The 12,375-nt window shown below is 34.5% G+C and overlaps 1 protein-coding gene across 5 annotated transcripts in view; it reads left to right on the forward strand.

Moving 5' to 3' along the window:
* Positions 1–12,375, forward strand: part of LOC113063393 (disks large-associated protein 2-like) — a 142,786-nt gene that overhangs the window by 6,000 nt on the left and 124,411 nt on the right. Inside the window, exon 1 of one of the 5 annotated variants that reach the window (XM_026233752.1) lies at positions 11,776–12,249. The exons of the other annotated variants lie outside the window; for them this stretch is intronic. The gene's annotated coding sequence lies outside the window, so the exon portion shown is untranslated. Of the gene's footprint in view, positions 1–11,775; positions 12,250–12,375 lie in introns of those variants that run through there. 5 annotated transcript variants of the gene reach the window in all.

Raw genomic sequence — 12,375 nt, forward strand, 5'->3', positions numbered from 1 at the left:
ATGACCTACCTTCACGCTGTGGAAATACTCAATATTTGGCCCCTCAATATTTGTTTGAGCTTTTAACCCCCTACACTCCTACACGTGCTCGACGCTCCTCTGAAGCTGGTCTTTTAACTGTCCAAACAACACGGCTAAAAATGGTGAGTGATCAGGCTTTTTCTTCTTTGGCTCCTAAATTGTGGAATTCCCTGCCCTCTGAGATTAGGAATGCAGAATCCCTTAGAGTTGTTAAATCGTCCATGAAAACGTTTTTAGGGTAGCTTTTAAGTGATGCATGTGATTACTTTGTTATTATATTGGCTTTTTTTATCTTTTAATTTCATATTTTTATGTGTAAAAGTGCTTTGAGATGCTACTTTTAAAGGCGCTATATAAAATAAAGTTTATTATTATTATACAAACAGGAAGTCAGAAGACAATGAGCGTAGCACTGAAAAAGGCCCGAGCTACATAAAGTTCATATTTTTCTGCAATATAGAGATATTAGGCACTAAAATTCACCACATTTCAGATATTTATTGCATTTGTTTTTTGTTCGTTTTTTCAGTACATTTGACTTAGCTTACAATGAACAGCAGAAAGGGCATCATGTGTTTCTTCCTTTGGGATAAAAATGAACTGGTCATGTTTTAGTGTCCCTCCTTATGTCATCTCTCGGCTTTCTTCCAGAGGTCGGTCAGGTGATGTTAATGGCTAACTAATGATCATATGGTGCCACACTCTGATATTTGGCTTCTCTCCATACTATTCATATTAGGACTGGGCGATATAGCAAGTTATTATCACACTATTTTTCAGCCTTTTCACCAGTTGCTATATATCTCTACATATATTAAATTCATTTAAAAAATAAAACAAACATCAGATTGAAAAGAAAAGATTATTTTAGCATGTTTTACCTTATTTAGTTTTTCTACTTCAAAATTTCATGTTTAATTCAATGTGTTGCTTGTCAATTCTTTATAATTAATAGCAACATTTACTAGCAATCTTTAGACTAGCAATTTCAAAAACGGTTTGAAAATAGTGTTTCAGTGTATATGGAGCCCCATGCTCAAGATTTACTAATTCATTCGCTCAATGTACTAAAACGTGCACACGATTACTGTTTCATTCATTGAAATGTAAATCCATGGAAATTAATAAAATTACCAACTCTTGTTTTTGACGCGAATTATTGTGAATTTTCTATATATTGCCTAGTCTCAGACCATACATGCAACATATTATGGAGGACTGCAGAAATTAAACCTGCAGAAATTAAAAATAAATAAATTAATATATAGATAAATAAAAAAAAAATATAAAAGGAAAATAAATAAATAAACGAAGTGATAAAAAACAGTAATAAAATTTTATTCTGATTTTACATTTTAAATTACATTTTTCCTTTATGTATTTTCTGTATTTATTTTACATTAATGTTTTAATTAATGTAATTTTAAGTAATTTTTAACTTTTATTTACTTATATTTTAATTTATTTTATATTTATTTTTTAAATATATTTATTCATGCATTTATTTATTTTTTTTATTAAAAAAAATAATAATAAATTTAAATAAATTTATATTATATTTATTTATTCCCACATGTATTTATTTTCAGATTTATTCATTCATTTTTTCATTCATTCATTCACATCATTTATTTATTTATTTATTTTCCTTTTATTACATTTATTTATTCATTTATCCATGTACATATTTTTTTTTTAATTTCTGCAGGTTTGGTCCTCCATAAGACCATACACGTAACATGCATGATATTTAAGTGTGTAACTGTTGGAAAGTTTGTGGTTTTCATTTAGTAAATATTTAGTTTACCATTATTAGGGGTCTATGTTTTCACGATGATAGTTACCTAGCTGATAGAAGCAGACAAATCAACAAAAATGAGCAACATGTCTGTCAGAGAAGTGGCCTGCAGAGTACAGCATGTGTGGAGGTATGTCTGAAAACCCTCCCCACACACGTCTTCCCATTGAGTTTAGTCTCCAAGTTCTGTTAATTAAAAGGCACCATAGTGAAAACAGTCTTCACCTAATGCGTCCCCATTACCTGTCAGATATCACTGAAACAGGCATCTTGAGAAATCACACCTGTCTCTGGAAGATCCCTGGGCTTTCACAGTCTCACAGAAACATCTTATCAACTTGTACCAAACCATGGGTGGTGAATCGTACATTTTGCCTGATGTAAATTCACAGTCCTTTTGTAATACATCATTTTCATGTGCTGCATCTTCCATTGGACACATTCTACATGAGTAGGAGTGGTTTCGGTCAGACAGATCAACCAATCACATACTTCAACCAATATTTAATCAGGATCTACAATCAATTATTTATTTCGGTTACAAATGTTTTTACACATGTGCTGAATTTTTTGTAGGGCTTCACAATTGGCCCAAAATTTTAAGAAAGCATTTATTATTTAAGAAATAATTTTATTTAACAGCACAACTGCACCCAATAATGATTTGAAATTGTGAATGTTTTACATGTTTGCAGCATATAAAGAGATTCAACTTAATCAAATTACCTGTTACATAAATCATGAGAAAATATAAAGAAACTTTTCTCAATTTAGTGTACAGGTGACTTGAGAACTGTGGTAACCATTAACCACTCATGAAAGTGTACATTTCCAGTACATTTGATTTGTTATGCTGTACATTTTGCCCATTTATGAAACTTAGGCAATTTGCATTGTCCAAAAGATACTGTTCTCAGTTCAGTGACTTTATAATCACACTAAGTCATATCGCAATTTGGATTAAACATGCAGACCTAATATATTTGAATGCAACATGTTGTAATCGACCAATCAGAATCAAGTGTTCAAAAGAGAAAAAATAATTATTATTTTAATAATTATATACTAAAGCAAGATCCACTAAAGCGTTGTCCTTGAGCTGTGCATGGTTACAGCAAGTAGTTACCCACAAGGCCCAGTTTTTGCCCTCTGCTGCGATTAAGATTCACCTTATTCAAATGGGATGCAGCAACAAAATAATGAGCGGCCCGACAGATCTGCCCTCTGAATAAATGAAGGGAATCACACTGAAGGGGTGGCTGTCATGAGATGTCTCAAACACTCACACACACCCTTCCAGTCAAGACAGTTTATTCATTTTAAATCAGAAAATGTGACTCCACAAGGGCACTTTTACATTTATAATCAACCTTTTTGCTGCCTGCGAATGGGATCTTTATGAGGAGTGTTACCCTTTTGCTAATGATGCTAATGAGTCTGAACCTTCGATGTTATGACAGTACTCTGCAACAGTCTCTTTGTTCAAACTCACACTCCAGATACTCTTAACAGTCAGTGTATGCTATGAGTCTAAGCCAAGGAGAGTTGACAAGCGGTCGATTTGTTGTGTACGGTTTGGCTGCAATGGGCATTCAAAAGGCCAGCGCTGTCTTATACACACTGTCGGATATGACAGGAAAGAAACCTGGCATTCGGTGAACCTATAACATCTCTCAGCAATGTTTGGAAAAGCTCCGTTTTTGTGAATGTAATATGCAACGTACTTATTGCTTCGTTGATTTCATTGTTGTTTTCCAAGCAACGGTCCAAATATTAATTCCCCAAAACATTACCTAATCTAATGTGTCATTTCTGCAACACTACTGTCACCAAATTGCATTTAGTTGATGTAATGTACGTACAGTACAGCACTTGATGAAGTGTGTGTAGTATGAATACAGTCTGTAAAACTAAAGCCGCTTTGAGGAAACCCTCCAGTGTTAGAAGAAAAAAAAGTATAAGGGCTGGTTCACACAGAATGCATTTTTGCTTTAAAAAAATGGAATGTGGCAGTGGCAGTGGAATGTGGGGAAAAATGCAAGGTCTGAAGGTTTTTTAAAGGTTAAACTTTTAACTTGAGTGCTGTGTTTTTTTTTACGTGTGTCATGTGCGATACGGTCAGACACATCCTTCTAATGCATATTTAAATAAAAAAAAACATGTTCATGCGTAAATGACCCTAACACTGTAGTATGCAGGGAAAGAGAGCAGAGGGTTTTTTTATTTTTTGGATTGATGTCAATGGAGGAGAGGCTTAAATACGCTGAATAAACTGCTTTTGTGGGAAAACAAGCTTATCATTTAATGAATTGACACTCTTTTGGCTAATTCAACATGTTTGCCATTAAACTTTTTTTTTTTTTTTTTTTTTTGACCCATTTTTAGAGTTTACACACACACACAAAAAGTTTTATAAGTGAAAGTCATGACACTTTTGCTTTAGATAGGATTAGGTTTACGGCACTTCTCATTCATTTTTAGAATATCACAAACAATGATTCACTGTCGCACAACTCATCAAGGCTGCGATGTGATTGGTTATCAAGGCACACATAATCCAGGTTGACTTTTGCGTTTTGGTAGAGCTTTGCAGGTTGATATCTTGCAATATTAAGATACTACATCCAACATTTTATCTTGCTACCTATGACATCCTCCAAGCCACTGCTTCCTGACATTTACGAATATGACAAATCTTTTCTCCCATGGACTCATGGGATACTAAAGTGTCCATTGAATGCAATGGATGCAAAAAAATCTCTTCAAAAGTAGTACATCAGTTGGGTATTTATATGAACACAGCATAATTGGAAATACTACCCTTTTTACTTCATATATATTCATTTAAATCTTATTTCACATTGTATAGTAGAGAAGTTAGGATATTGAGGCATGGAGAGTGATTGTTTTCAAACAGGTTTGCCAAACACTCCCCTGTCTGCCATTGGTCAGCAAACAAATAACCCCGACCAAACTCACAACTATTGGCTGAACCAGTGTTGCTTTCTTAGAACGTCATTTGATTTTTGAGAAGATTTCAGTTAACAACGACAATTCTGAAACACAAGTGGTAAATGTCTTACAATGTGGTCCAATTCTTTTGTGTCAGCAGAAAAGCTGAGGTCTTCAGAAAAGCATGGTCAGCTGCTTCAGGAAGGAGCTTGCCTGGCTGCCACTGTCAATCAAAAATTGTCTGATTTTAGGTTTCTTTGAGGTAAATGTGACCTTGCCATATGTTTTGTGTTTCTCACTCTTATGCATCTCTCGGTTGAAGTACAGTATGTAGTCTTGCACAGTGGTCAAAGACTCATGTAAACGTTCATTCCCACCAAAGCCCAAATGCCCTCATTGCAGCTCACTGCAGTAGAATATCTGGTTTACAACTTTGGCATAAAATACGCATAAGCTTCTGAGATTGATGGTATTGTTGGATTAGAATAACCTTATTTAATATTTTAAACCTCTCACATTTAATTTGAATGGGCATGTCTATGAATGTTAAGTCACATACGTCATATCTTGAAGTATCGTTTTTTTTTTTTTTTTTTTTTGTCATTGCCTTCTAAGTTTCAAAGTGTCTTTGCTTTGTTTTTAAAGAGGATACGAATCGCTTTGTTCGCACTGCATCCAATTAAATTTTTTATTTTTATTTTTTATTTGATCATCAGGACTGAGTGTCTACACTGCTATTTTGGATGCGATGAATCAAGTCCATTTCTTCAGACAAAGTAGTCAATGTCCAGTAGGCTATATCGAAATCAGTTGCCATAGTAATGGCAAAAGGCAAGAACAATACCAAGAGACTGATGTACAGTACGAGTCAGTTTCGAAAAGGAGAAAGAAATCTTTTCATGTCATCGTGTTGTGGATTTCAACGCATGATTCACATCAGACAAAATAAGCATCACAGGCATTATTGCAATTTACACATCCATGCATATATTGTGTTCAAAACGTTCATTCCTTCACTAGACTCACTATTCACTACTCACTGGATGCTATGTAGTGTATGCTGCTGTCACAATAGTCTTTAAAAAAAACATGACATTTTATTATTTGGTCAGAAATTACAAGGAATAATGAATTAAAAATTTGAAAATATACCATCTACTCCACTTTCTTGCAACACTGTCTCATCAAATAAATGTATGTGTCAGAGTTCATGAAACAATGTATATGTAGTGGAATGCAAAACTTCTCCACAAGAGTTTGGTCTCCCACATCTGCATGAATCAAAGTCTAGAAAAAGCAACTGCACATGATTTAAAACCATTAACCTGACATTTCATTTCCAAACTGCCACAATAAGTACAACAACAATTTAATAAAACATTACCAGATTCATGTTCATCTGTTATGTATAAAACTGAGCATGCATTTAGCACCAGACATTTCACATGGAAAGTGTCACAAAACATGCAAACAAGAAATAATATGATCAAAAAGTAATTTTGCAGAAATTAATTTCATGTGGATTTTAGCTGCTACTACAAACAACTTCACGAACAAAACAGATTCACTTCCCAGTACTACCCAACTATTTTGTGAAGCAAAATACAAGCAAAATGTTTGCTAGAGGCCAGACTTGATCGTTTTAAACTTGACGTTATAGTTGAAGATAGTGCAGTAGTTCAATGTTAAGCTAAAATTAAGGCATACAGTGGAATTAATAAAAGGATGGGGTTTTTGCAAAACTCCTCTCCCATACATACAGTTCAATGCACTTTCCAGCTGATCTGAAATGAACACTTTAGTAAAACACCAATAACTTTTAATACATTTCACACAATTACAATAATAATTACAGGGCAAATTGTTGATTAATAAAAATATATTTTAGTTTGATTTCTTGCACAATACTATGTAGCAACCCAGGCTCATTGGAAATACGTGCTTGTGGCGACATTACTGCAACACAGATATTACTTACCTTACTTCACCTTTCGCGGCAGATTCAAAGTGAACTGTCCAAGTAAGTGGTGCTAAAACGCGTGCAGGCCACATTTTTATTATGTTGGTTCAGACTAGAGCTGTAAGCGGGCCTTAAAAGTTAGGCCCGACAGGACCCGAGCCCGACAGGTTTCGGCCCGAGCCCGACAAGTACATTTTGATTTACAGCTTTTTTAAAGCCCGAACCCGTTTACAGCCCGACATTATTCAAATGTGCGCACGCATACAGCTCTTTTGCCTTTTGTCAACAATTAGTAATTTATTCATGTTTTAACATAATTTACTCATAACTAACGTAGACTAGACCACTTGGAAGTTGGAATAAAGAAATAAAATAAGTCCTGTGTCACATCGTAACATCTCAGCATTCTAGACATAGGCTCATTTAACCTATAAATAGACCAACGCACCAATAAAAACAAGTCATTTAAAAAAAAATTAATTAAGATAAATTTTAAATTAAGATGGGTATTTGGCAATAACGAAATTAAGATAAAGGCTCCGCCGGATTTGCTTTATTTAATAAAAGAATAATGCCAACATTAGCGTAAATACTCTGTCAACATTATGCATTTAAGACTCAATGAATATTTAGTTATCATTTGAAAAACCTTTACTCACAGAGATTAGGCTTGGTCTACATGTTTGTGGAGGAAAATGATTGAATCCACTGTAGATGTATTCAGCGCGCTCCTGCGCTCACTGATGGTGCGTCATTATTCACTCATTATTCTCATTATAAGCATGGTCAAAACTTTTCCACACCTCAGAGTTTGCTTTAGTTGCTGGTGCAACCAAAACGTAATCACCAGAGGCGAGCCTCCGTTACACCTGTTCAGCGTTCATTTTCGCATCTTTCTCGCGCTAATCGAAACACGTCACATGTCCGCTCGTTTACCTCGCAAACTGGAGCGCAAGCCCGAGCCCGGCCCGAGCCTGGGTAAGATGATAGAAATTAAGCCCGAACCTGACCGAATCCCATCGGGTCCCATCGGGTTCGGGCAAAGATCTTCAGCTCTAGTTCAGACAGGATTCAAATGTTCGGGGCGTGTCTGTAGGTTAAAGGGTTAATTCACCCCAAAATGAAATTGAGGTAACACTTTAAAATAATGGTCCGTTGTTAACTACGCAGGAAGTAATAGGTAGTACTACATTAACACTTAACTTAATACTATTAACTAATATAGAAGCAAGATTAACTAAGCAGTAAGTAATAGCTCATTTAGGACATAGGTAGTTCCTTATTAGTTATTTGATAATTACTAAAGAAAAATATTGTCATTGAGAACTACTTTGGAACTATGGCCAACTAATGAAGAATAACTAATTAATTACTAATCACAACAGCTACGTCTATAAAGTGAACAATTAGCTTCTTTATGGAAACGTGTATATATATATATATATATGAAGAGTTCAGATGCAAAAACCTCTAAATGCCATCTGAAATTTTCATTTAAAATTAGGATTTTTATCAAGCTCCTATGCTTAAATTGAGTCATTTTACTTTAATGGCAATGTGCAGGTCCTTTTCCAGGCTATTAAAGTGAAATAACTGAACATAAATATAGGAGCCTGAAAAAATTCCTAATTTTAGATGAAAATTTCAGATGGCATTTAGAGGTTTTTGCATCTGAACTCTTCATATATATATATATATATATATATATATATATATATATATATATATATATATATATATATATATATATATATATATAGCCTATCCATATGATATATTTTATGAGCTCTATTAAGTTCAATGTCTCCAACTCTAATAACTTTAACGTTAGTGATATTATGCTGGGGAGGGCTTCTCTTTAGGAAGTGACAATAAATAATGATGTTCTCTTGTCAAAACATATTTGCATCCTTCATGAAAACATTGACTGCATTTATAGTGTTAAGCACAAAACAACATCTTCCAGATTACAGTGTCTGGTAGAATATCAATAGTTCCTCACAGAAATATATAATTAATAATTTAATAATAATTGATAATTTTATTGTAAATTACTTGTGAAATCCATGACTCATTAATCAATGTTACCTTGTCAGTCCGCAGGAACTACTAGTGATCTGGCCCATTATTTTAAAGTGAAAAACATGTTAACTCCTGACTAATTACTCAAGCGTTTCCTTGTCAGTCCGCATGAACTACTAGTGTTCTGGACCATTATTTTAAAGTGAAAGATTTTTTTATTTTAAAGACAACATTTTTTAAAACTACATAACGTTACTGTTATAAATAAACAAATAACAAACAAACAAACAAACGTAACGTTAATCATTTATTTTTTGCGAAAATATCAAAAGTGGTACCAAAAGTAGTTCAAATGATAATGAGTTCCAGTCGCAGTCCTCTATATGGAGGTAATAGTTTTTATAGGGTACAGAGCAGAATTTAATTTTATTAATCCATGAAATTATGTATCTGTCTTCTCTCCGTGAAGGCGCACTGGTGCAGTACTCAAATGTCATAAACTGAAACACGACATGTCGCAATCTGTGACGAATTGGATGAGGACCAATGAGCGTTCGATATCAGTGCCGTAAATCATGTCGTAACGTGGCGCACTGGTGCTATTTTCAAATTCGAATCATATCAAGCGCGAGCTTTGACTGTGACGGACGCTGTAGCTGAGAATGAATATGAAGATCCATTGATAAAAGGCTGAATTTGGATATGTTCCTTGCAAACATCTGGATTCTAAAGATATGCAGTACAGCAAACAAATAAAATGGATGTGATTTGTAATTGTATGCTGTGCTTTTGTGTATCTATGGTTTGCAGCATGCACAGAAATGTTATTTCCTATTAAATAGACGAGTAAACTGCTTTCAATAAATTTAATAAAAACATGTATTGATATGACAATTAAATAAAACAGATTTAAATAATTAAAGCCACGATTTTAATATTAATACATGGGAATTCATATACATTCACACTTTACGTTAGAATATTTAAGTTTTTTTAGCTGCTAACACGTAAGTATTTGTACGTTTTACTGCTATAAATACGTCTAAATTGTACGTTTCTATGTGCATGAAAACGTAAGTAAATATACGTGTGATAGAACCACATTTAACGTAAAAATACACACGTATTCTCATGAGATCACGTTGAACACTCGAGAAATGAGTCATGGATTTCACAAGTAAATTACAATAAAATTATCTGACACATACTGTACAGCCATATATTTCTGTGAGGAACTAGTGATATTCTACCAGACACTGTAATCTGGAAGATGTTGTTTTGTGCTTAACACTATAAATGCAGTCAATGTTTTCATGAAGGATGCAAATATGTTTTGACAAGAGAACATCATTATTTATTGTCACTTCCTAAAGAAAAGCCCTCCCCAGCATAATATCACTAACGTTAAAGTTATTAGAGTTGGAGACATTGAACGTAATGGAGCTCATTAAATATATCATATGGATAGGCTCTCTCTCTCTCTCTCTCTCTCTCTCTCTCTCTCTCTCTCTATATATATATATGTATATATATATATATATATATATATATATATATATATATATATATATATATATATATGTATATATATATATATATATATATATATATATATATATATATACATATATATATATATACGCTTCCATAAAGAAGCTAATTGTTCACTTTATAGACGTAGCTGTTGTGATTAGTAATTAATTAGTTATTCTTCATTAGTTTGCCATAGTTCCAAAGTAGTTCTCAATGACGATATTTTTCTTTAGTAATTATCAAATACCTAATAAGGAACTACCTATGTCCTAAATGAGCTATTACTTACTGCTTAGTTAATCTTGCTTCTATATTAGTTAATAGTATTAAGTTAAGTGTTAATGTAGTACTACCTATTACTTCCTGCGTAGTTACTTATTAACAACGGACCATTATTTTAAAGTGTTACCGAAATTGATATAATGAATTACTCACTCTCGTGTCATTCCAAACCCATAAAACCTTAGTTCATCTTCGGAACACAAATTAGTATATTTTTGATGAAATCGGAGAGCTGTCTGACCCTCCATAGACATCAATGCAACTGAAATGTTCCCAGGTCCAGAAACGTAGAAAATACATCGGTAAAACAGACCATGTGACATCAGTGGCTCAACTTCAGTTTTGCGATGCTACGAGAATACTTTTTTTCCCCGCAAATAAATCAAAAATAAAATAATTTACTCAACCATTCTTACGTCTTCTTACATTTTAGAGAGTATTACAATGCACACATTACATTCATGTGCACACTTTTCCCCCTGAACATAAACAGTGCTGATTACATCCAATGCATTCTTGGCCACTCTCCAAAATGGCAGAAGACGTAACTCGTGGAGAAAGATGGTTGAGTAAACTATTTTATTTTTGTTTTCTTTGCGCAAAAAGCATCACAAAAATGAAATTGAGCCACTGATGTCACTGGACTGTTTTACCGATGTGTTTACTACATTTCTGGAACTGGGAACATTTCAGTTGCATTGTCTATGGAGGGTCAGATAACTCTCAAGTTTCATCAAAAAAGGTCTTATGGGTTTGGAACGACATGAGGGTGAGTAATTAATGACATCATTTTCATTTTGGGGTGAGTTAACCCTAAAGCTGTGTTGGAAAATAACATACCCCTAAACATACCTGAAAGTGTTAAAAAATGTAAAAGTGATAGAAATTCCTACTGTAAAAATACATACAATAAAGTTGTCAAGACATTTTATTCTTTTTATTCTCCAACAAACATTGTAATTGTTGTTACCTAGTGATTACAATCTCTCCGGTGTGCTAATGTGTTTCCCAACGGGAAATTATGGGCTTCCTAATGTGGCCATCTCAGGTTCCCTCTGTGATGACAATGATGCAGAAATAAAAAAACTGAAACAGTGACATCATCACCATCATCATCATCATCATCATCATCATCATCATCGTAAGAGAAAGAGGATTCCTTTTTTAACAGGACTGAATCCCCCCCCCCTCCTCCCTCGACTGGATATGAGGCATGGTTTTGACATTTACAGTCAGAGCAGAATACGATGACAAATGATACAGATGAAATAATAAGAATACAGATTAGTATTCCTGAGTGAGCAGGGGCCAGTGACAATCAAGAATCCTGAATCCGGTATCTGGCTCCACGTTTTGCCGTGTGCCAGTGGAGTCCGTGGAAGATGCCGAGATCGCTGCAGAGGAGCTCTAAACGCACAGCTTAACACCAGCGCTGGGGAGATCGTCTCCTCTCCTCTCCACTCCTCTGCTTTGGGGGAGGCCACGGGAAAGAGAGACAGCAGAGAGGCAGAGATAGGGGGGAACAACGTAAAAACGGGAAAAGACACAGGACTTTTTTTTTTTTCAGACTGCTTGGACTATCAGCCTGTGTGTGTGTGTGATTTCTCTCTCTCTCATAACTATCTTCTGGTTTTCTGGGATGGTTTGAAGAAGACTTGTATGTGATGCTTCCTGCACAGAGGTGAGTCCAATCAAAACAAGTCTGTATCTCTAGAGAACCAGTTGCTCTGAGAAATGAATGAAGATGTGCTGAGGTGTGCATGGGATGTGGTAGTGGAAGGTGTCAGACTTAATCCAGAACATCATT

This window comes from Carassius auratus, chromosome 45 (assembly GCF_003368295.1).
Source record: "Carassius auratus strain Wakin chromosome 45, ASM336829v1, whole genome shotgun sequence".
Taxonomy (NCBI): domain Eukaryota; kingdom Metazoa; phylum Chordata; class Actinopteri; order Cypriniformes; family Cyprinidae; genus Carassius; species Carassius auratus.